This window comes from Podarcis gaigeae, assembly GCF_964106915.1.
Source record: "Podarcis gaigeae genome assembly, chromosome: 7".
NCBI classification, from domain to species: Eukaryota; Metazoa; Chordata; class Lepidosauria; order Squamata; family Lacertidae; genus Podarcis; species Podarcis gaigeae.
In genome coordinates, this window is record NC_139683.1 from 35,748,727 (window position 1) to 35,770,938 (window position 22,212).

The following is a 22,212-nucleotide window of genomic DNA, read 5'->3' on the forward strand; positions in this document are numbered from 1 at the left end:
ATGGGTTATCCTCACAAGTACCGTGTGTGTGTGTGTGTGTGTGTGTGTGTAGTTTATACATGACTAGGCTTAGTGCATGAAGTCAGGTATATTTCAGAGACTGGACCAGGGCATATTATGTTACTAATTCACATCACAAGCTCACTATCCACAGATATGTCATATGCACAGGGTGAATGTTCTTGCCTTTTCTATCCATTTATACTGGCATTGGGCTAGATTGGGCATGATATGATCTGGAGAGTTGTTTTAATTTATACACTTCAGTTTAAAGTCATAGAGAACTGCAAGTTATATGCACGAAATATGGCAAGTGGGAATCAATGGCAGAGCCTTTTTAGGTGTGGCACTCAAGCTCAGCAACAAACTCACAAGGAGCTCTGTGCAGCTGCCCAACGACTTGGTTTTTGATTAGCAGTGAAAATAGTTTTATTTCAGTGAGCTTTTGTAGATTATCATCTCTGGACCGTCATTTATGCTGCTTCCACTTTTTTTTTAGGCTTGCTGTGTGGTTTTATCAGCATATTTGTTCTTCATTATGCTTTGCTGCTTTAACGTTGAGCATATTTATTTATTTATTTATTTATTTATTTATTTATTTAATTCCCCTCCCCTAAAATTTATATACCACTACTGTAAAAAAACAAACAAACAAAAAGCACCCACCCTCAAAATGGTTTATGAAAAGCATACACCATCTTGTGCATTTGTTTAATAAAATGTGTGAGATGAGCGCGGAGCAGGTAAGTCACAAAATATGGAAAACAAAACGAGTGTTGCAGATCTGGAATAGAGTTTAAAATTCCAACATATGGGATTGGAAACGAAACTAGGTTAATTATTAGAAAACTGCACCCCCTCAGACTACACAGAGGGCTGAATGGACTTTTTTAGGGAGTTGAAAATGACAGCAGGAGGGAAAAGGAGATGGTTGATATTCTTTCCATGAACTTTTAAAAAATCTTAGTATCCAAGCCAATGAATTTTTATTTCTTTTTATAAGGTATACATATTTCCTAGATTTACCTGTTTCTGTTTATCTATTTCTCTACAGATAAAAGGAGAATAGGCACAGAACCATTTTCCTGGAAAATCACCAGAATGTGCTGAGCGTTTTCAAGGATATGGTATGTAAACAATGCGTCACTATTTGTTGAATTTAGGTTTAGGATGGAAGTTTTTATTTGCAGACTTTTGTTTTCTAATTTTAAGGGACAGGGGGCAAAAAGGGAGAGAAGTTTGGGGGGAGGTGTTAGAAACAGGTTTAGAGAGCTTAAAATTGGGTGCAACAGCCATGATAATTCCTCCACCACCCTTTTACATTACTTTGAACTTATTTAAGATTGGCTCTCTACTGGTGTGGTCACATAGTATCACAGAATTGTAGAGATCTTGCACGATCTGGGTATGGCACCCAGTTTGTTTTGCTGACACTCTATTTTCCACTCACTGTGGGGTGAGCTGAACAAATCTCTTTCTGCATCAGCTGCCTATTTTCTAAAAGGGTAAATCTGTTTGCTGCAGACTAATTTAAAAGTTAGTAGACTGCTTTTCCTGGGCTGTATTTTGTGCTGTTCTTGCAGAGACATGAGGGATGAATTTGTCCTTTTCAAAATGACTGCTGCAGATTCTCCTAGTGATTTGCAGAGTAGAGGCTGCAAAGATATCTTTCTGGCTTTGTAAAGGGATGTCCTCTATTAGCTGCGTTCATGCACAAAGCCCTTTGTCTAGAATTCCAAGCCCCAGTCTTTCAGATGTACTTTTTGTCTGTAAAATCGCAATATTTTTAGCCTGTTCTGTCAAAGACAGTGGCCCCACCTAGGGGACAGGATTCTAGCCCAAGTCAGGTGTGTGTGTGTGTGTGTGTGTGTGTGTGTGTGTGTGTACCTGGTAGGCACAGCAACCAGCCACACTTGGCCACATACCACTAATACCAATTCAAAATCCAGGAAGCAAGGGTCAAGTCAAGCAAAGGTAAGATTCCAGCCAGTCAACCTCAGACAAAGGAAAGTTTAGGTCCAGATAAGTGAGAAAGAGTACATGTGTTTGAGGGATGGAGGAAGAGATAAGTATGGATATACAGTATTGTTGTACCAGAAGCAAAACATTTTTTTAAAAAATGCTGTTAGCAGCTGAAAAATAATTGCTGCTCTTGAATTTGCTTCTGAAGCAAACAGCATCATGCCCCTTCATGCTGGGGATGATCTTGATAATACGATCTCCAATCAATTCATTGGTGACAAATTATTACTATTATTATTTGTTATTTATTAAGTTTCTATATTGCCCTTCATCTGAGGATCATAACTCACTATGGCCCCCACAAACAGCTTATTAAAAATCCCTCCTCCATGTTTCAGATGCAATTTGGAGATGCAGTGGGAGCTCCACTGCAAAGAAAAGAACTTATTTTATGTGCAGTATTTTTGGATAACAGTTTGGGGTTTTAGTGGGAGTTATTGAACAGGAAATTCACAGAATAACTTTTGATGCACACATATTTCAATAGTACATGTATAAACCTCTGGATCACAGCCAGTGCTAAAGTGCTTGGGAATTTCAAAAGCTAGCCAGCAACAGACTTATCTTCTCCTAGTAAATGCCCATGTTTAACTAAATACTTATCTGCTGTGTTTATTGAATTTGAATATACACATGAAAATATGAAGGGATGCTGAAGAAAAGGGAGATTAAAATGGTTTCAATTTAATAACTTTGAAACGGATAGGCATTTGTGTGGCAAAGGCACTAGCAAAATAAATAAACATCAATGCCGCAGTCTTTAGATCAGTAAGGAAGGAAGAAGGGTCTTTGAAGGGAAGAGGAGTTTTGGGAAAGGAATGTAGCTCAGTGACAGAGTCATTGTTTTGCATCAGAATGTCCCAGGTTCCATCCCTGCCATCTTGAGGTAGATCTAGGAGACAACCCTATTGGAAAGAGGCTCTGTTAGCCAGTATAGACAATACTTGATGAATGGCAGGGGCATAGAAAGGGGTGTGGGGGGGTGCAGTCTGCCCCGGGTGTCATCCCTGAGGGAGTGACAAAATGGCACTCCACAGGGGGAGGCACTTACCGTGGGGCCTGGCCTGCAGCACACCCGAGCCACGCATCTCTCCTGGGAGTGATGTGGTGGCTCGGGGCCCCGCACTGCCCAAAATGGCAGTGTGGGGCTTGCGTCCACCAGGCTGACTCTGTGGGCAGCTTGCTGCACTGTCCCCCTGAGCAGATCACCATGCTGCCTCCCTTGGCGGATTGCCGCGGTGCCCGCATGCGCAGATCGGCCCACCCCCGTGGGCAACTCGCCCTGTCCCCACCACTCTGGGTGCCGGAGCAGCTAGCTACGCCCCTGATGTAAGGTCTAGCTATCAGGAGTTCAGCCTACACTCGAGTAGGACCCTGGTAGAGACACCTGCTCGACTGGCATGTTCTCTCCCTCCTGGTCAATCATTCGGGAGCTTTATAAGCTTTCTTCAGCCCGAACATCACAGCTACCGATGCCAACTGACACCGGCACACTTAAGGGATCCGCAGAGTTTGCGCAGTTGCGTAACAGATTTCAGCAACTCAGCATTTTGGCTAATCTACTTTATTTACATATAAACATACATGGAGCACTGCAACATGTCTCCCTCTCTCTCTAGCATCAGACAGCAAAGAGAAAAAGAACAAAGAACAATACTCCCACTTCACGGAACACATTTACATAAACATCCTGTCTTCGTCACTTCCCACTCTGTGGAGTCAAAACATGCACCATCATGTGATAGACAAAAATCTCATGACTGCAATCATGGAGCAGGAATTCTAATGCTAGCTCCATATAGGGCAGCCTCAAGTGCTTTTAAGTACCATGGTACCTCGGGTTACATACGCTTCAGGTTACAGACTCTGCTAACCCAGAAATAGTACCTCGGGTTAAGAACTTTGCTTCAGGATGAGAACAGAATCGTGCTCCAGCGGTGCGGCAGCAGCGGGAGGCCCTATTAGCTAAAGTGGTGCTTCCCGTTAAGAACAGTTTCAGGTTAAGAACAGACCTCCAGAACAAATTAAGTACTTAACCCAAGGTACCACTGTACAGTAGAGCAGTGTTTCCCAACCTTGTGCCTCCAGATGTTTTTGGCCTACAACTCCCATCATCCCTAGCTAGCAAGACCAGTGGTCAGGGATGATGGGAGTTGTAGGCCAAAAACATCTGGAGGCACAAGGTTGGGAAACACTGCAGTAGAGCTTAGTATTCTTTCTTCTCCTTCAAAGACATAGATATTGTGGGAGTAGAGGATGCTGTGCTCTCAATCAGTGTTTCAGGGACTATGATATTTTAACAGGGACCCTCTTGGAATGCTATTTGCTACATACCCCATGACCCTCTTCTGTACACACTTACCGAAGAAGCCCCATTGAATGTAATGGGACTTACTTCTGTGTAGACTTGCCTAGGACTGCAGCACTAATAGATCCAAGAGTAATTTTTCAACACATTTATAAATAAAATTATATTGGTTAAAGGCAAATAAGTGGGTTTGATGAATATACTTCTCCCTGGGGCAAGACTTTTTGCAAATATAATTTAATGTGTTTGTTTTCAATCCTGTAATTGGTGTGGTTGGGGAGCCAAATGCATCTCACCTATACTATGCATTCTGCAAGAAATGTTTATACAAAAATAGTTCTCAGGTACAGAAATGGTGAAAGATTTGCTTTAAATAACATGTTAAATATTGAATACATATATTAACTATTTATCTGTTGGTGGGAACTAGACCATTATAACATACTACCCATGGAATGCAGCCGCTCTGTTTTATCTTGTCCAAGATGTTATTTTGAAAAGACTGCACAGCATCTTTAAAGCTTGCAGTCTTGCATCATTTGCACATTAGTATGTTTTGAATCCTCGATCCACCTAAATCATGTAATAGGAAAACTCTCTTTCAAATAGAAATACGCTCAAGAAAAAAGAAGAAAAAAACCAGATTTATGTGATGGTTTCCATAAAGCTGTGGATAATTATTTACAAAACACTGGATTAATAAGCATCTATTTTCATGTCATCACTGGGAAGAGATTCAAACCTACTCAGATATCATGCCATTCTGTTTTATGAAACTTTATCTTGGTATATATATATAAAAATAGAGCTTGTCATACTTATCTGTAATGTGAAGTGATTTCTGTTCATCTCTATGCACCTCATGCCTAGCTTTTCCTATCCTGCTTTCTACACTCTGGCAAACACATTAACAATAGAGACTGGGGCAAGATATGAATATATAGATACCTTGTACATAAAATATATGCTCCATCCGTAGTTATAGGATAAGGCTGTACAAAACTCCCAAACCATTGTGCTTTGTAGATTATTTGGAGTACAAAACTTTCCCCCTTCCAAACACCACCACTCACTCATGTTTTATTGCAATTTTTACCCCCCCAAAAAATTTTTTGGAAACAATACTAACAGATGTAGCCTATCAGCCTTCTAAGATTAACTGTTTCCATAATCATATTGTGCCAATGCTGTCAGGGATGGGTGTCTCCAAAGTTATTCTGAAGTCATTTAGACTATTAAAGGATTAATAATTTGGCCTTGCAAACCCTAAAGGATTTGAGAAGTTATTACTTTTATCTGGAGTCCCACAGGCTTCACCTGAAACAATTAGACGAACAGGACTGGTCAGGGCCTGAGCTTCTGTTGTGGAATTTAAATAGAACCTCTTCATCCTATTCGAGGTTAAAACTGATTTAAATCGAAAGCATGTTTCAGTACATTCTTCTTTTTTTCACAAGAAGCTAAAATGTGCTTGTCCCAACCATTATGTAAATAGACACAGTTATAGCTGCGTCTGTAAAACAAACACTCCATCCTTTTCAAATAAGGACCATCATGGGCAACCCTGTTTGTCTGGCTCTTATTGGGAAACAGGATGCCAAAGTCAAGGAGAAAATCCCTTCTTTAAACACAGAATGCGACCATCTTCTGAAAAGAACGCAACTTTTATTTTATTTTTTAATGAGCCGTGCACAATTAGATAAATCCTCCCAAATGTAGATAGTATAACTGGATAAAGATGAAATCTGCTGAAATCATCTTATGTAAACTGCATAATGGCACTTCAAATGGCCCCTTTCTGTCACCCACCATAAGCATCACACACACACACACATACACCCATTCCCGCTGCAGTCAGGTGAACTGTCAAAGAGCTATTATGGTTGGCTGCCTAGAATTCTGTGGAAAGACAAATCTGTACAATTTTCTCCTTGGACAATAAATGGTTCTTTTTGTGCTTTTAGGTTTCCCTAAACAATTTTGCTATATAGATAATGTGGGTCTTCTTTTTTTCTTCTTTTTTGCATGATCATGATAGATAGATAGATAGATAGATAGATAGATAGATAGATAGATAGATAGATGACACTGAAGGGATATCGTTTGGGCTGAAACCTGTACCATGAATGGATGGATACATGTTAGCATTACCATATATGGGTAAGCTTTTATTTTGTATTTTTTTCCTGCTGTAGCTCATCACGTATGGTTCAGACACATAAGAGCAGCATGTTGCATTTTGGTATATGTTTAACCGCTATTGATAGAACTAGGAAATGGAGGAACCAAACACACATACAACTGCGAGATCACTCGATTTACAATTCAATGCTGGGACCTGACAAACATTACATACGCTTAGCCTTCCATGCCTGTTTAAAATACTGCATGCTCAGAAACGAACAGATTATTGTAATGTGTAACAGTGCATCTTCTGATAAAGCCTGACCTCATAAATAAAGAGATGAATAAAGGTGGCATTTCTGAAAGTGTTTTCTTTAGAGACAAGGCTTTTGTACATTCTAGGGGAAAGCTATATGTTAGGGTTTTTTATTTTTATTTATTTAATATACTTAAATAAAGCCTGGACTTAATAAACTGGACTGTTTATTTTTTTAAAAAACCAGCAAAACAAAAATAAGCTGAACAAATATTTATAGAATAGCCTTTCAAAAAATAATTGTTTTTCCTTGTTTTTGTATACTGCTTATTTATTCTAAGAATTTGCTTCAGCTGATAAGCAGCAGAAGTCAGATTTCAGGCGCTCAAATTGTGGCAGTTCAATAATTGCCTACTCTGGTGTAATCCTATTTTTTTCCAGTGGCCTTGACTAGTGTGAATGGTCATGGAATAATTCCCAAAATTTTCTTTCAGGTGTCACAAAATTGCATGAGGGTAGACATCAGATGCCATTACAAAAGAAGCAGATGCAATGCAGGCAAATGACGATTTTAAAATCCTGTACCATCAAAAACCATCTTGTTTACAAAATCATAGCTTGGAAAATCCCATTCTCTCTCTCTCTCTCTCTCTCTCTCTCTCTCTCTCTCTCACACACACACACACACACACACACACACACAAAGTTCTTTGCAGCACTTGATCGAACTTTTATGTTTTCCTTTATTTTGTTTTTTTAATTCCTTGGAAGTATTGTAGATTAACAGTTGTATTTTACATTTAAAAAATAATAATTTGTGGGTAAACGTTTTAAATGTGCTATGAATACCATTTTCATGCTGGTGCACATGTGGGTCCTTTTGTAGATGCACTTAGCATAGTGGTTTGTCTGCATATGCATCTTGCGAAAACCCCACTGCCCCAATCTGGCAGAGGCATCCTGAGAACAGATATGGGATTCTGTACGTGGATTGGTCCTCGGGATCATTTCCATGCACGTTCACACAGAAGTACTGTGTAGTAAAAATAAACAAATCCTTGCATTGAGATCTTGGGCGGTGCACAGACAGCGCTCCTACATTGCGCATGCACCACTAAACGTATGTTTAGCATTTCCCGCTTTGAAAGCCTGGAAGAAGCATGGGAGAGGGAACCTCAAAAAAGGTTGTCAGGTCTGCCGCAGCTGATAGGGCCAACCGTGCACTTGGCCAGAGGACACCCGCTTGCATCAGCTTGTTCACGGTGAGCTTTTGTGTACAAAACCATAACTAGCCCATCATGTGCATTGCACAGTAGGAGGCATGGACTGCAATGCAGTAAATACAATCTCTGCATGGAAATTCACCCCCCCCAAAAAAAAAAGCTTAACACCTTTTTGTGCCCGGCAACCCTAATATACATCGACATGCATGAGAACAAGCTTGCACCCTAAATGCTCAGCATCAGTGCTTTGAATAACACATTTGAAACCTTGAGCTGCTCCAAATGTTCTCTGGATTGTGGCTAGGGTCTGTGCCCCAAATAATTTACATGTAGGTGGTGCTTTTTTCTGGGGGTGCACATACCCGTAAACATCTTGTGAATCTAAATTTGGCCTCATTGAGGGGCAATATTTCAATATGAGTAGGAAAATGAGAGTACCCCTCAAGATTTCTTTTTTTAGAAAAAAAGCACTGCATGTAGGGTGGGAAGCTGTCATCAAATGCACCGTTATATTCACCAAGAATCAGTGCTAAGCCTGGTACAGATGGTTCTTCCTTCTGTCCCGCAGAGTTAGTTAATCTATATTGCTATAGAGTTGTGTTTTGGAATAGGTTCGCAGAGCCTTTCTTCCCCTTGTCGAGCCACGTAGCGCCCACAGAGCTGCTTCACGATTCTCAGATAGCATAATTTTGGAAACGTCGTACGTAAGCTTATTTGTTTCTCTGCTGTCTTCATAAGCAGGAGAATCTAATTCCCTCCCCTCTGCATATCGGCTAGACTGGACAAATCAAGGTGGCAATCCGTGGTTAGCCCTGTCAGGCCCTTTGTGCTGCTGCTGCTCTGAATTGAAATACAATGGAAGCAAAGTGGTATATATAACAGTCCAGCTGCTTTGCTGTGACAGGAGAGTCCCAGTATTACAGTGTGTCAGATCTTGTTTGTATACCGAGTGTGGGCCATTCCGTACGATGACAATGCAAATTGTGAAAACTCTCCGGCAAGATAGGAAGTCATATCAGGAGATGTATGTCTGGGAAGGTGTGGGGAGGGCTGCTCGCTCAAAATCGCCTTGCAGGAAGGATCCCACATCAAAGCCTATCTTTTTGGCGCAGCTCTTCTATTCCTATGCAGGGCCTATTTCCTAACAGTGACAGGAGACACAACCAGGCACTTGTTCGTAAATCTATCAGAGACTGCCTTTCTCGGGGTTCTGCACTGATGTTACTTTTTAAAGGCAGCTTTATATTTCATTTAAGCATGCAATTAATCATCCTTACAGTGTCGAGATCACTGGCGTCAGCAGTGTGATTTAATTAAATTTGAAATTATTGTACAGTACATATATAGGCATCCAACTAGCCAGTCCAAATTAAATGCTGTGGTCTATTTCTTACCCAGGGTGTTTTCAATTTAAGTATTCATCCAAAAGGTCACCCTTCACAGAAGGAAACCGTTTTTATGTTTGAACTGTTGCAAAACTGAAGTAGCAAAATCAACACGAAACCTGTGCAGTGAATTCTTATTGTTCAGTGCACTTGTATGCATGTATTTTTTTTTAAAAAAAAATTGCCTTTTTGTGTTATGCTGATTTTATGTCCAGTGTTCTTAGAGCGCCATTTTCATGCTTCCACGTTGCTCTCCTCTGTTGTGTCAGCACTGAGCTGAGTTAGGGTGGAAAAGAGAATCCACCATTTTGTTTCAGTGTTGTATTCAAGCAATTAGTCTACAAAATGGAACTAACTATATATATATATATATATATATATATGGTATTTGGGTGGCTTTTACCTGCTTGAGAGCAGCAAGCAAAACCATATACTGTTAAAGCACTTCCTGAAATAATTTCCAAGGGTGATTTAATTATGGTTATTATTAAAGCGGTGGGTGTGGGTGGGTGGGTGAGTGGGAGAGAGAGAGAGGGAGAGAGAGCAAGAAAGCAAGAGAGAGCCTAGTAAAAGGAGGCCTTTGTGGTTCTTTATCTACAGAATGGTGTACAGTACATAGGATACTTGCAGTCAAATGCAAATTTGTAAAAATTTTTTTGCAATAAATTGATAATCTAGATTAGATTGAAATGTGATTTTTCTTAAGGGAAAGAAAAATAATTGTTTTTGCATTACATTATAACACATGTAATTCACAATATTTCAGACAAGAAACTAGGCCAGTAACACTCAAAAGACCATAGCACTGGCATGTGTGTATAGATAGATAGATAGATAGATAGATAGATAGATAGATAGATAGATAGATAGATAGATATTAAAGGGCAGGGTTTTTTTTTTGAATTCTGGAAAATGTGTCATCTGTTAAGTGCAGTTCAGGTCTTGTGTGTGAAAAGCACAAACCTTTTTTTTTTATGTGCTGCGGTGTCTGCACTTTTTGAAATTGCATATTTATCAGCCTATGCATTATTTATGAGCTTGGAAAGAAGACGGGGGGGGAGGAGTGGGAGGGATAGAAAGAGTGCAAAAACATATGCTTTGAAAGAGGAGTATTTTATACACACATAGTACGAAGCCTTTCTCAAGGATTACGCTAAGTAATTGATTGCTCCTTCCCTTGTACTTTTTTCCACTGAGTTGACTGGCCTTGTGATCCTTCCTTCCTTCCTTCCTTCATTGGCTGGGAAGGGCTTAGATGATGTTTGCCACTGATACGCAATTCTCCTGCAGTGTCCAAAAGAAAAGGGTATTTAATAAATATTAATATTTCAACTGTCAGGTTGCATTCTTGTCAAGAAGGTTCTGACAAACAGAGGATTAACGACACGTTTCATAAATTAGAAATGATCCCCTCTGCAGAATGTCCAAACCGAAGCTCAATAGTAGACCAACCAGGCTGGTTCCCTGACCCAGTTGAACATCTCATCTGCGTCAGATCTGCAGTCAGTCGTGTGGAGGAAAATAAGGCTCCTCGTCATTCATTACCCCTTGCCATCTCGATTGTTTCTTCCTTGGGATGTGTGGGCTCCAAATTAGCAAGCTTGCCTCACATGCCACATCATTTGATTAGACAGTCACATCAAACATTTCTTTCCCCCCTTTCATTGCCTTCAGAAAAATTAAGGGAAATGGGAGAAAAGAATTTCTACATAAATATTTTCATTACTGGGGTCAGGAAGGAATTGACATAACAGAAGCTGAAATATAATGGAAAATAGGTGAAACAGAACATTTCCTAAATAATGAACTAAAGAAAGTAAGGGTTTGAATAAAACAACTAGTGAATATTCATTGACAGGGCTTTTGTGGTAGGTTAATGCCTAGCCAAACAAAACTAGAATGTTGATGTTGATAGTAATAACTCTTATTATTATTATTATTAGCCTGAAATATACTTGGTGCTTTAAAAAGGCTGCGTCCTCTCCATAAGCTCCCATACCTTAAGGGCAAGACAAGAGGCTTAAAGTCTGGTTTGTTTTTTGAAAAAAGTATATTAAAATAAAGCCTGGTGTGTTTGTGTGTATTATGCTCAAATTCATAGGGAAACCAGAATGAATTTGTGCAAAGATCAAAGTTCTTCTTCGGTATGAAACAGTCAAACAAGTCAATGAAAATCCACTGACCGGTGTCTTTTTCTTCTATCTGTACCCAGATCATGCGCTACATGGAACTGGGCTACAGAGTGTATAAAAATGTTTAGCCTAATCATTCCCTAATGACAGTGACTTATGTCCTTAGTGCAGTTGATTTGTTTCCTGGGTTTTAAAAGTAGATTATTTCCATGGTGCAGGCTTAGTGTAAGCTGCTGAGAAACCACAAGCACTGCACTTCAGCCTGAGTTTGGGACATTCGCCAAGGGTAATCTGATTAAAAGGGCATTTAAACACACATACAGAGAGAGAGAGAGAGAGAGAGAGAGAGAGAGAGAGAGACACATGCGCGCATTCTGCTGCTTTGAAATGCTGGGCAGTGAGATAGAATGGGGCCAAAAAAATTGCTTTTTCAAGGCAAACCATTATGCCTGAGCAGAATTAAAAGCGTGATAAGCAGCATCACAGGAATGATTCTTTTTGACAGACTTGCAACTGGATAAACAAAGCATCTGTTACAGACCCACAAGCAAATCCGTGATCTATTTAATGCTGGGTTTTGGTTGTTTGTTCTGCCTTTAATCGTGTTTGATTACTGCATAGGTGTGAGGCACCGAGGCCTTGCTTTATCAGTAAGAATTCAAAATGCGTTCTTAAAAAAAAATCCCACAAAATAACAAACAACTTGATGTGTACACACACTTGTTTTTTTAAAAAAATCTCTTCTGTGCCTGACATTTACAAATGTTCTAGTATAAATGCAGTTGTTTGTGATGTGCATAGGGTACCATTTACCTGAGAAATTTAGCAGCTGTACATTGTACAAAGGTAATTATCCAATCTCAAATCTTAGGTGACTTATAAAAGGAGAGTGTGATATTAATTAAATATGTCATGTTTGCACACAGCATAATGTGCTGTCATTGGATCATTTTGCCTTATTGAACTACGTGTCCGTTCTCCTGAAAAATCTAAATGGCAAAAGAAAATCTTTCTGCTTTTCTTCACATTCCTGGAGTTCTGAGCATGGCAGATCACCTTGATCTCCACTAATAGTATGGTGTGTGTGTGTGTGTGTGTGTGTGTGAGAGAGAGAGAGAGAGAGAGAGAGAGAGAGAGAGAGAGAAGAGGATGTTTACATCAAAATGTCCCTGTAACCCATAATCTGCTTCCATGTTCGTTCAGCCTTCAGAGCAGAACCTCTCGGTAGTGCGAGGCCCATGTATAGCAAGGAGAAAATGGGTCCTATTTGTTGTCTGCAAAACAGCCATCTTACCTACACCTTCTCCCCCAGTAGTGAATGAAGGGGTTCACTTTATTTGACATGCCATTGCTTCAGAGGACGGCACCATGAATGGAAAATGTGTCACTTTGTGTGTGTGTGTGTGTATATATATATATATATATATATTTGCTTTCGTAGATTTTCACGGGTACAGGAATGCAGGTTTTGGTGTCCTCGGGTGTCTTCCCGTGTAAAAGTTGGGGTGTCTAGGCGACGTTTCGACGAGGTCTCACTCGTCATCTTCAGGCTGGTGCTTTCGGCTTCTTGTTACTGGAACAGAGCGGGATCTCAATGTTTGAGTTCCTATAAATACTATAAATACTATATAAATACTATATATATATATTTCTTCCTAGTAAAAGTAAATAACATAGCAGATTAAGGGAATTTGCCAAACTACCGAAATTGTTGCTTTTTCCAAACAAACCTCTGCATGCAGGATTGCGTCCAGAATTTGACATTTATATTTTATGCATGGGCATAGGTCACAGTATTCATTGCATTAAGTCCCTTTAGCTCATGTAGATACATGCATCTTTGTGCTTTCCAGGAATACCATGACAACCTTTCTAAAGTGACAGTCCTATGATCAAATCATCTTTGCCTCTTCTTCTCCCCCCTTCTACTCCCCCCTCCTTTCTGCATCTCTCTCCCTCTGTCTCCCTCTCTCTCTCTCTCTCTCGCTTTTTCATCTCTAAATTCACTCCAGTATACAGATCGGAATGTGGATTGATATCTCATATAAACATGTGTTTATTTAGAAATTGGGGAGAAAGCCTAATCCTGTATTTGCGGGGAAGTCAGTTGGGGAAATCCACAGGCTGAATAGAATTGGTGGGATTCTGGGAAATGGCTCAGAATTTAAAGGAGAGGGTGAAGCATTAAGAGAACTGAAAGGAGACTTACCTAAAGCACTTGAGGTAGGGCTGGATCAAGGGAATGGGGCAATGTTGGGAAAGCATATTCTTCTGGGAGATGTAGGCTTGATAGAAATGAACTCGGAGACTTACTTGATCATCTGAAAGATCCCATTTCTATGATTATTTAAAAATATGAACCTACAAATATTAGAAAAATCAGTTCCAAGCTATACATATTCATCAGCCGCATTTACAGAGAAAGGGGTTTAATTGTGTCCTAATCTCATTTAAATTGTTAACTATGAAAAATATATTGCTAGTTGGCTTTCTTGTATTTATGATTTTCTTTTTCCTTCAGTGTATGGAATAAAATGTTTGTTTTTGGAATTTATGGGAGAGCAGGTGCCTTGAAGCTTCCCATCAACAATAGACTGAGCAGGCCACTATGTTGCATGATGGTGAGATATACTGCATTCCTATTTACATCAGAATAATTATTTCTAAATTTGCATCAATACCTATACATTAGCATATGCTAGTTTTATGGAAACCTGTGTCTTCCTCTTTTTGTCCTTTCTGGTGATGCAATTCCTGTTTGGGGCTAATGTATAAGTGGCCAAATGGAGAATTGGCAGTGCTTCAAACAGAGGACTAACTAAAGTCAGACAGATCACCACTCCATATTAAGCGTTGGTGGGTTTCGGTTAGGAAATGGTGAGTGGAATAAGTTAATCCAGTGGTTCCCACAGTGGGTGGTGCAGCCCCCTGGGGGTGGGAATACCAAGGGCAGGGTGAGGGGACAGCAGGTCCGGGCAGGAGGTATAAATGACTATCAGACATTGAAAAGCTGATTTCAGTGAATCAAGTTCATCAGTTTTGTTGAATTAATTAAACTAAAGAGATTTAATTGGATTTTGAATAAATGTGCAATTAATTGTTACTGCCTTGAATTTTATTGTGCTATCATCTTCCTTGGTGAGTTATGCAGACCACTATTCTGAAAAATGCTTTTTGCAGGATAGGAAGCACCAGGGATGAGTTTATGGAACCAAAGGGACAGTGGCTCAAAATGGTTTGAGAACCACTGAATTTGCCCTTATTTCCTTCCCAGGCACTGCAATCCTGATTCAAATCTCCTGCCCTCAGCTGTTCTTTGTTTAGAATAGGCATCCCCAAACTTGGCCCTCCAGCTGTTTTGGGACTACAATTCCCATGGTCCCTGATCACTGGTCCTGTTGGCTAGGGGTGATGGGCTTTGTAGTGCCAAAACAGTTGGAGGGCCAAGTTTGGGGGTGCCTGGTTTAGAAAGATCCTAGCCACATTTTTAAGCAGTTTGCATTAGTGGTTTTCCAATTCCCCTTTACGGTTCATTCTCACCACAGCAAATGAATGAGAACAGTTGTGGTGCATGTGGTGTGGTGAAATCACAGAGCCACTCTCCCCACAAAGATAAGCTTCTGCTTATCTGGATGCAGCTGGTGCCAGGTGGCAGTGAGGTTGGGATCGTATGGGTGCACTAGCAAGACCAATCCAACACTCTCCGGTACACCCATATTGCCCTGGCTTTGATGCCTTCTAGTCCTAGCACTGGAATCAGCAACTATGCAGGGGTCAGGAGGGCAGCTCTGTGGGTCTGCCCCACTACTTGTGCTGTTACTAGAGGAAAGATGGAAAAGCAATTAATCCCCTAACATGCCATTCTAAAGAAAACCTCTAGTGCATCTCTCTTTTAAAAAAACACACACACACAAACAAATATTGATCCCATAACTGTTTGCAGTTAAAGTGATACATTCCTACCTTTTAGAGCTGTCTTGTATCATGGCACCAGAAAATGGGCAAGTGCCCATGTGTGGTCAAGACAACATATGATGCTGTCACCAGAAGAGAGTGAGATTGACCTGTTCCCTAGGCCACAGGTGAGCATAAGGGAGATCAGAATCTACTGGTTGATCTGTAGATGATGTGAAGCACAACAAGAAGGCTTTCTGACTCCCAATTGTTTAGCAGTGGCGAAAACAAAATGCCCTCAAAAATTAAACTGCTGAAATGAAGAAGGATGGGGGAGGAGGAAGGCCAGTTCTCGTACTTGGAACAAATTCAGTTTAGTTACTCAAAAGCAAGTTCTGGACTCCGGCTTCTTTAATTCTAAAGGTGCTGGTTAGTGGTTCTTAGTATTCTAGAAAAAGGCTTAAAGCCTGAAGTCTGCTCACCCATACCTTCCAACATTTCTCCAATGAAAATAGGGATGTCCTGAGGAAAAGTGGGACATTCTGGGATCAAATCAGAAACTGGGACGGTTTCTGTAAATCCGGGACTATCCCTGGAAAATAGGGAGACTTGGAGGCTCACCCCTGGCCTAGGCAATGGGGACACAGAAGTGTGTTTCCTTCCTTCCTTCCTTCCTTCCTTCCTTCCTTCCTTCCTTCCTTCCTTCCTTCCGTGTATGTGTGTAGTGGGTAAACTTCACTTAGCATTATTAGCGCCATTCTTTCCACCCCAAAGTATCCATGAATCCAAACTGCATTAGAAGCAAGCTGACTTGACTAAAGCCTAAAACTGAAAGCACATGAAAGGAGATGCATCAGCATGTCTGAATATTGCTAATCCTTATTGCAAAATAATTTGACAAGGCCCTAGCAGGACAGAAACCAAGTGCATCCTGGGAATGCAGAATGCAGAAACTCCCTACCCAACCCTTTTTGATCAAGGGTTCCAATGCTTTTATGGAATTATCTCCATATCTGAATTTCTTTCTGGATTATGAGAGTACATAATTATGATTTGCACAGTTTGCTGTTTTCTGTTTACATCTTTCCCCTTAGTTTTCATGCAGGTTACCAACCCTCATATAACTTTGATTAAAACATCACATGCATTTTTAAAATCTATGTCCACATGCAGCTGTGCTCACCAGTAAGCTATAAAAGGTTGGGGGAGAGGTGAACAGGAAATTTAAGCAAACTGTATTTCAATTTCTGAAATAAATTTTAGGGTTCCCCACCCCTATTTTGGTCAGAACAGAGCCAAAGTAAACTTCATTCCATGGAGCAAAAAGTAGTTTGAGTTAATGTTATAGTTGGGGCAAAATAACTGAGTTATTCTCACTACTTCCATTTTCACTGAAAATGTGATAAATAAACATAAAAATCAAAATAAGGAGTTATAACCAATTTTTGTATAAGTCATGGATGTGGAACATTTCCCAGAGATTTCTTTTTGGGCAACCACTTTTAAAAGGACCAAGTTTCTTGCTGCACATGGTAGGAGCGGCCAGAGACAAAAGCTGCCAGAGCAACAAATGTAAATTTTACCTTTGTACTGTAGGCTACTTTCTACACACTCACAGAACCCTCTCTGTCCTCCATCCAGGCAAGCATGAGACTTGGCTGGAAGGACACATTCTAACCAGGAAGAAACAATCAAGAATAATAATAATAATAATAATAATAATAATAATAATAATAATAATTTATTATTTATACCCCGCCCATCTGGCTGAGTTTCCCCAGCCACTCTGGGCGGCTCCCAATCAGTGTTAAAAACAGTACAGCATTACATATTAAAAACTTCCCTGAACAGGGCTGCCTTAAGATGTCTTCTGAATGTCAGGTAATTCTTTATCTCTTTGACATCTGATGGGAGGGCGTTCCACAGGGCGGGTGCCACTACCGAGAAGGCCCTCTGTCTGGTTCCCTGTAGCCTCACTTCTCGCAATGAGGGAACTGCCAGAAGGCCCTCGGCGCTGGATCTCAGTGTCCGGGCTGAACAATGGGGGTGGAGACGCTCCTTCAGGTATACAGGACCGAGGCCGTTTAGGGCTTTAAAGGTCAGCACCAACACTTTGAATCGTGCTCGGAAACGTGCTGGGAGCCAATGCAGATCTCTCAGAACCGGTGTTATGTGGTCCCGGCGGCCACTCCCAGTCACCAGACTAGCTGCCGCATTCTGGATTAATTGCAGTTTCCGGGTCACCTTCAAAGGTAGCCCCACGTAGAGCGCATTGCAGGAGTCCAAGCGTGAGATAACTAGAGCATGCACCACTCTGGCGAGACAGTCCGCGGGGAGGTAGGGTCTCAGCCTGCGTACCAGGTGGAGCTGGTAGACAGCTGCCCTGGACACAGAGTTAACCTGCGCCTCCATGGACAGCTGTGAGTCCAAAATGACTCCCAGGCTGCGCCCCTGGTCCTTCAGGGGCACAGTTACCCCATTCAGGACCAGGGAATCCTCCACACCTGCCCACCTCCTGTCCCCCAAAAACAGTACTTCTGTCTTGTCAGGATTCAACCTCAATCTGTTAGCCGCCATCCAACCTCCAACCGCTTCCAGGCACTCACACAGGACCTTCACCGCCTTCACTGGTTCTGATTTAAAGGAGAGGTAGAGCTGGGTGTCATCTGCATACTGATGAACACCCAGTCCAAACCCCCTGATGATCTCTCCCAGCGGCTTCATATAGATATTAAAAAGCATGGGGGAGAGGACAGAACCCTGAGGCACCCCACAAGTGAGAGCCCAGGGGTCTGAACACTCACCCCCCAACACCACTTTCTGGACACGGCCCAGGAGGAAGGAGCGGAACCACTGTATAACAGTGCCCCCAGCTCCCAGCCCCTCTAGACGGTCCAGAAGGATGTTATGGTCGATGGTGTCAAAGGCCGCTGAGAGATCCAGCAGAACTAGGCTCTCACAACAGCTCTCACCTTTGTCCCTAGCCCGCCGGAGATCATCAACCAGCGCGACCAAGGCAGTTTCAGAAGGGTGTGAAGTAGAGTCTGAGAGATGTGTGGCCTGGAGAGAGGGGTGTGGGTGGCCTAGGGAAAGGGATGTGGCCTGGGGAGAGTCTCAAGGGCCTTATAGAGAGTTCTGGAGGGCCACATTTAGCCTTGTGCCTAAGGCTCTCCAATTCTTTTCTAAGATAATGGTACAAGAGTTTCACTCACAGAAGGACCCCTTTAGACTTCATGGAAGGGCCTCTTCTGTAAGTGCAGGAAAGCAGTGTCCCTCCATTCATTGAGCAGAAACACAGACCGCCCCCTGCAGGGTCCCGTTTTTCCAGGGAAAGTCTCGGCCTTACAGAAGCCGTTCCAATTTCTAATTTGACCCTGTACAGTCCTACTTTCTCATTCGATGTTCCTCTTTTCATTGGAGAAATGTTGGGGGGGATGGAATAGGGTGTCTCTATTTTTACCTGAGAAATGTTGGAGGAGATGAAAACAGTGAACAACAAGCCAATGTCCCCACAATGCCCTTTTTGTTGTATATAATATTTGATCTTCATGTGAGGAAAAACAGGATGAACGGCATCTCTATGAAATCTGTTTATCTATATGAACCAGTTGGTTCAACATCATTTTTAAGAGCACTGAAGTTTTCATCCTTAAATTTTAATTTTAACCTGAAAAATGGAATGTGTGGCTTTCCCTCCTTCTCTCTGTACCTTTATATTCTTTAGAAACGTAGTGTTGTATGTCTTAAAAAGAGATGTTCGTGTCAAAAAGATGACCTGCTGTTTGGGGAGGGAGGAGAGAAGAAATCATTAAAAGAGATTTCTCAATAATCAAGGACATCTGTGATCCTGTACTGCTTGCAAAAGCACAAAGGGCCTACTGCCCCCCTGCCAAAGTACAATGTCTGTGATCCCTCACCCCAAAGGGAAAATAAGGAGAGAAGGAGAAAATTATGTGACAGGAGATCAGCTGCTCTCTGCTTCTTTTTTTAAAAGCCCAGGTTGTTGCTATTTAACATATAACCCTCTGACCTTACTGCTGTGGCTGCTTTGAAACACCAAGCTATTTAATTATGCAAATTACAAACAGAGAAAAACATCAGAAGAATCTGCCTAGAAATTACCTCGTTTGACTGGAAATTAGTTGGCTTATTTGAACTTACAGGACGTTGCTTTTCAGTGTTGAATTCTGGCTTGGTGCGTTGGTCTATTTGCATTATCTTACATCTCTGTGGGACGCTGAAAAGTGTTAAGAATTAACGGCTGAAGTAATATCTCATCTATTATCCTTACGCCTAATTATTTTTAAAGATGTGTCCTGTAGTGGGCACTAATGAATGGAATTCTCCTCGAATCCTGGTGCACACAGAGCAAACAAACAATGCATATCCATTTCACTTGTCGGTGAAGGCAGCGGTGCTATTAAGCCAATGTAGCTGTCAGCAATCTCAGGAGCTTGCCATTCAGAATTTCTCTCTCCAAATAAGCTAATTCTTTTGAATCTGACCAAAGTGGACCCGAGCTTCTGGAAGCTTTGTGCCACAGTGCATTTGGAAGCCTTTAAATCCTCCCTGTTGCTTTTGCTGGTCCTTTTGGTGGTTGGATGGTGGATCTGATAAGATAATTGTGTGTATCTTTTGGACCCTGATGATGCCCTTCTATATTAAGGTATACAAAGGTATACACATCCGTACTACTAAAGAGGAAACAATCTCTTTCCTGACTTCATTATCTAGGAAGGCTAATGCCCACGCGGAATCTCTTTGGGGGCATAAGAACATGAGAAGAGCCTGCTGGATCCAGCCAGTGGTCCATCTAATCCAGCCTTCTGTTCTCATAGTGACCTACAAGTTAGCCATGAGCCCAACAGCACTGCGACTCCCTGTGATTCCCAGCAACTGCTCTTCAGAGGCATAATGTCTCTGGCCATGGTGGGAGAACATAGCCATTGTGACTAGTAAAGGTAAAGGGACCCCTGACCATTAGGTCCAGTCGTGACCGACTCTGGGGTTGGCCGAGGGAGCCGGCGTACAGCTTCCAGGTAATGTGGCCAGCATGACTAAGCCGCTTCTGGCGAACCAGAGCAGCGCACGGAAACGCCGTTTACCTTCCCGCTGGAGCGGTACCTATTTATCTACTTGCATTTTGACGTGCTTTTGAACTGCTAGGTTGGCAGGAGCAGGGACCGAGCAACGGGAGCTCACCCCAACGCGGGGGTTTGAACCGCGACCTTCTGACTGGCAAGTCCTAGGCTCTGTGGTTTAACCCACAGCGTCACCCCATCCCATTGTGACTAGTAGCCATTGTCAAAGTGTCCTCATTGTACAAAGAAAGTTTGAGCTTTGCCTTTCAAGTGTGTATGACCTGATGAAAAATGTTGCATCTTAAATTGCACGGGAAGCAGGTAGTTTGCAGACCTTACTCCCACTCCACATCCTCAGGGACTGTTTGAGCGGGTCTGCAAAAGTGCTCTCTTCTAGAACCATCTTCTAGAACTAGCATGAGCGCTGCAACCAGCATCCATGGTGCCTTCTACTGCCTGTTCCCTGTCCCTGGAAATAGCCCAGTGGAAGCAATACTACATGGGGATGGATAGCCCAAAGACTCTCCTGTAGGATCTTCTGTGGGAAGTCAATCTGTGCATTAGATTATGACATTTGCCAAATCTGAAACTGATTTCCATGGTAAAATTATGTTCACTTGCTCTTTGCGAGGTAGAGGATCCGCATTGCTGCACTTAGTAAATAAGATCTCTAACAACTGATCTCAGAGCTAAAAAACCAACAAACCCTGGGATTGGGTGCTCTGCCATGCTCAGCAATGTGTTATGGCATAGAACTACACAGTTCTCTATATTACTCACTGTATATGGCAATTTCTTCCAGTGCTCATATAGAGAGGCAATGGGAATCCACTGCTGCCATTCCATTGTAAGTGCAAGATTAATAAAAATATGTGTTTCACTAAAATCAGGTTTACAACAAAACAGCCTCTCTCTCTCCCCCTCTGTGTGTGTGTGTGTGTGTGTGTGTGTGTGTGTGTGAGAGAGAGAGAGAGAGAGAGAGAGAGAGAGAGAGAGAATGGGATTTTCCAAGCTATGATTTTGTAAACAAGATGGTACAGGATTTTAAAATCGTCATTTGCCTGCATTGCATCTGCTTCTTTTGTAATGGCATCTTGGCATGTTGCTGCAATGTATATAATAAAGACCTCGTTGCTCCACCATTACTCAGTTTAAACCTCAATGTAATATGTAGCAAGGTAGATATGTAAAAGTAACTTACAAGTTTCTGTGAATATATGCTAAACTTAGGCACGCTTAGATATCCAGCATACTAAAATGCAATTAAAGTAGCCTTGGAAATGAACTAAACAATCTAGGGATAGCGTCTGTGCTGTTAAAAAGCTGTAGGCCATATGGCTGGTAAAAAATAATCGGCCATATGGCTCAGGACATACTTTGACTTTTTGTGTAAAAATACGGAAAATTGGAACTTATTCCGTCTGTTGGTTGTTTTGTTAAGATTTATTCTCTGGCTATATTAAAGTTCTGATCCTGTAACAAAACCTTGTGGTGCTAGTTCTCTGAATAAAGGATCCTGAACGCTTCTTTGCCATCATTAGTTATTAGTCCTTATTAAATAGTGGGCATTTCATATTAGAGACTTAGAGCAGATCCACACCATACAATTAAAGCACATGTCTTTCCCCCAAAGAATCCTGGGAATGGTAGTTTGTTAACGGTGCTGGGAATTGTAGTTCTGTGATGGGAAAGGACAGTTCCCTGGGTTCTTTGGGGAAAGTCATGTGCTTTGAATATACTTTAATTGTATGGTGTATTCTGCTTTTAGGTTTTGCTCTTAGCACAAC

At 41.6% G+C, this 22,212-nt stretch overlaps 1 long non-coding RNA gene across 2 annotated transcripts in view; it reads left to right on the forward strand.

Annotated features, from left to right (window-relative positions):
• The window catches only part of LOC310848722, a 268,150-nt gene that overhangs the window by 129,000 nt on the left and 116,938 nt on the right, over nt 1-22,212 (forward strand). For both annotated transcript variants that reach the window (XR_014566541.1, XR_014566542.1), the window contains exon 3: nt 1,055-1,127. This is a non-coding gene — a long non-coding RNA (uncharacterized lncRNA). The remainder of the gene's footprint in view (nt 1-1,054; nt 1,128-22,212) is intronic.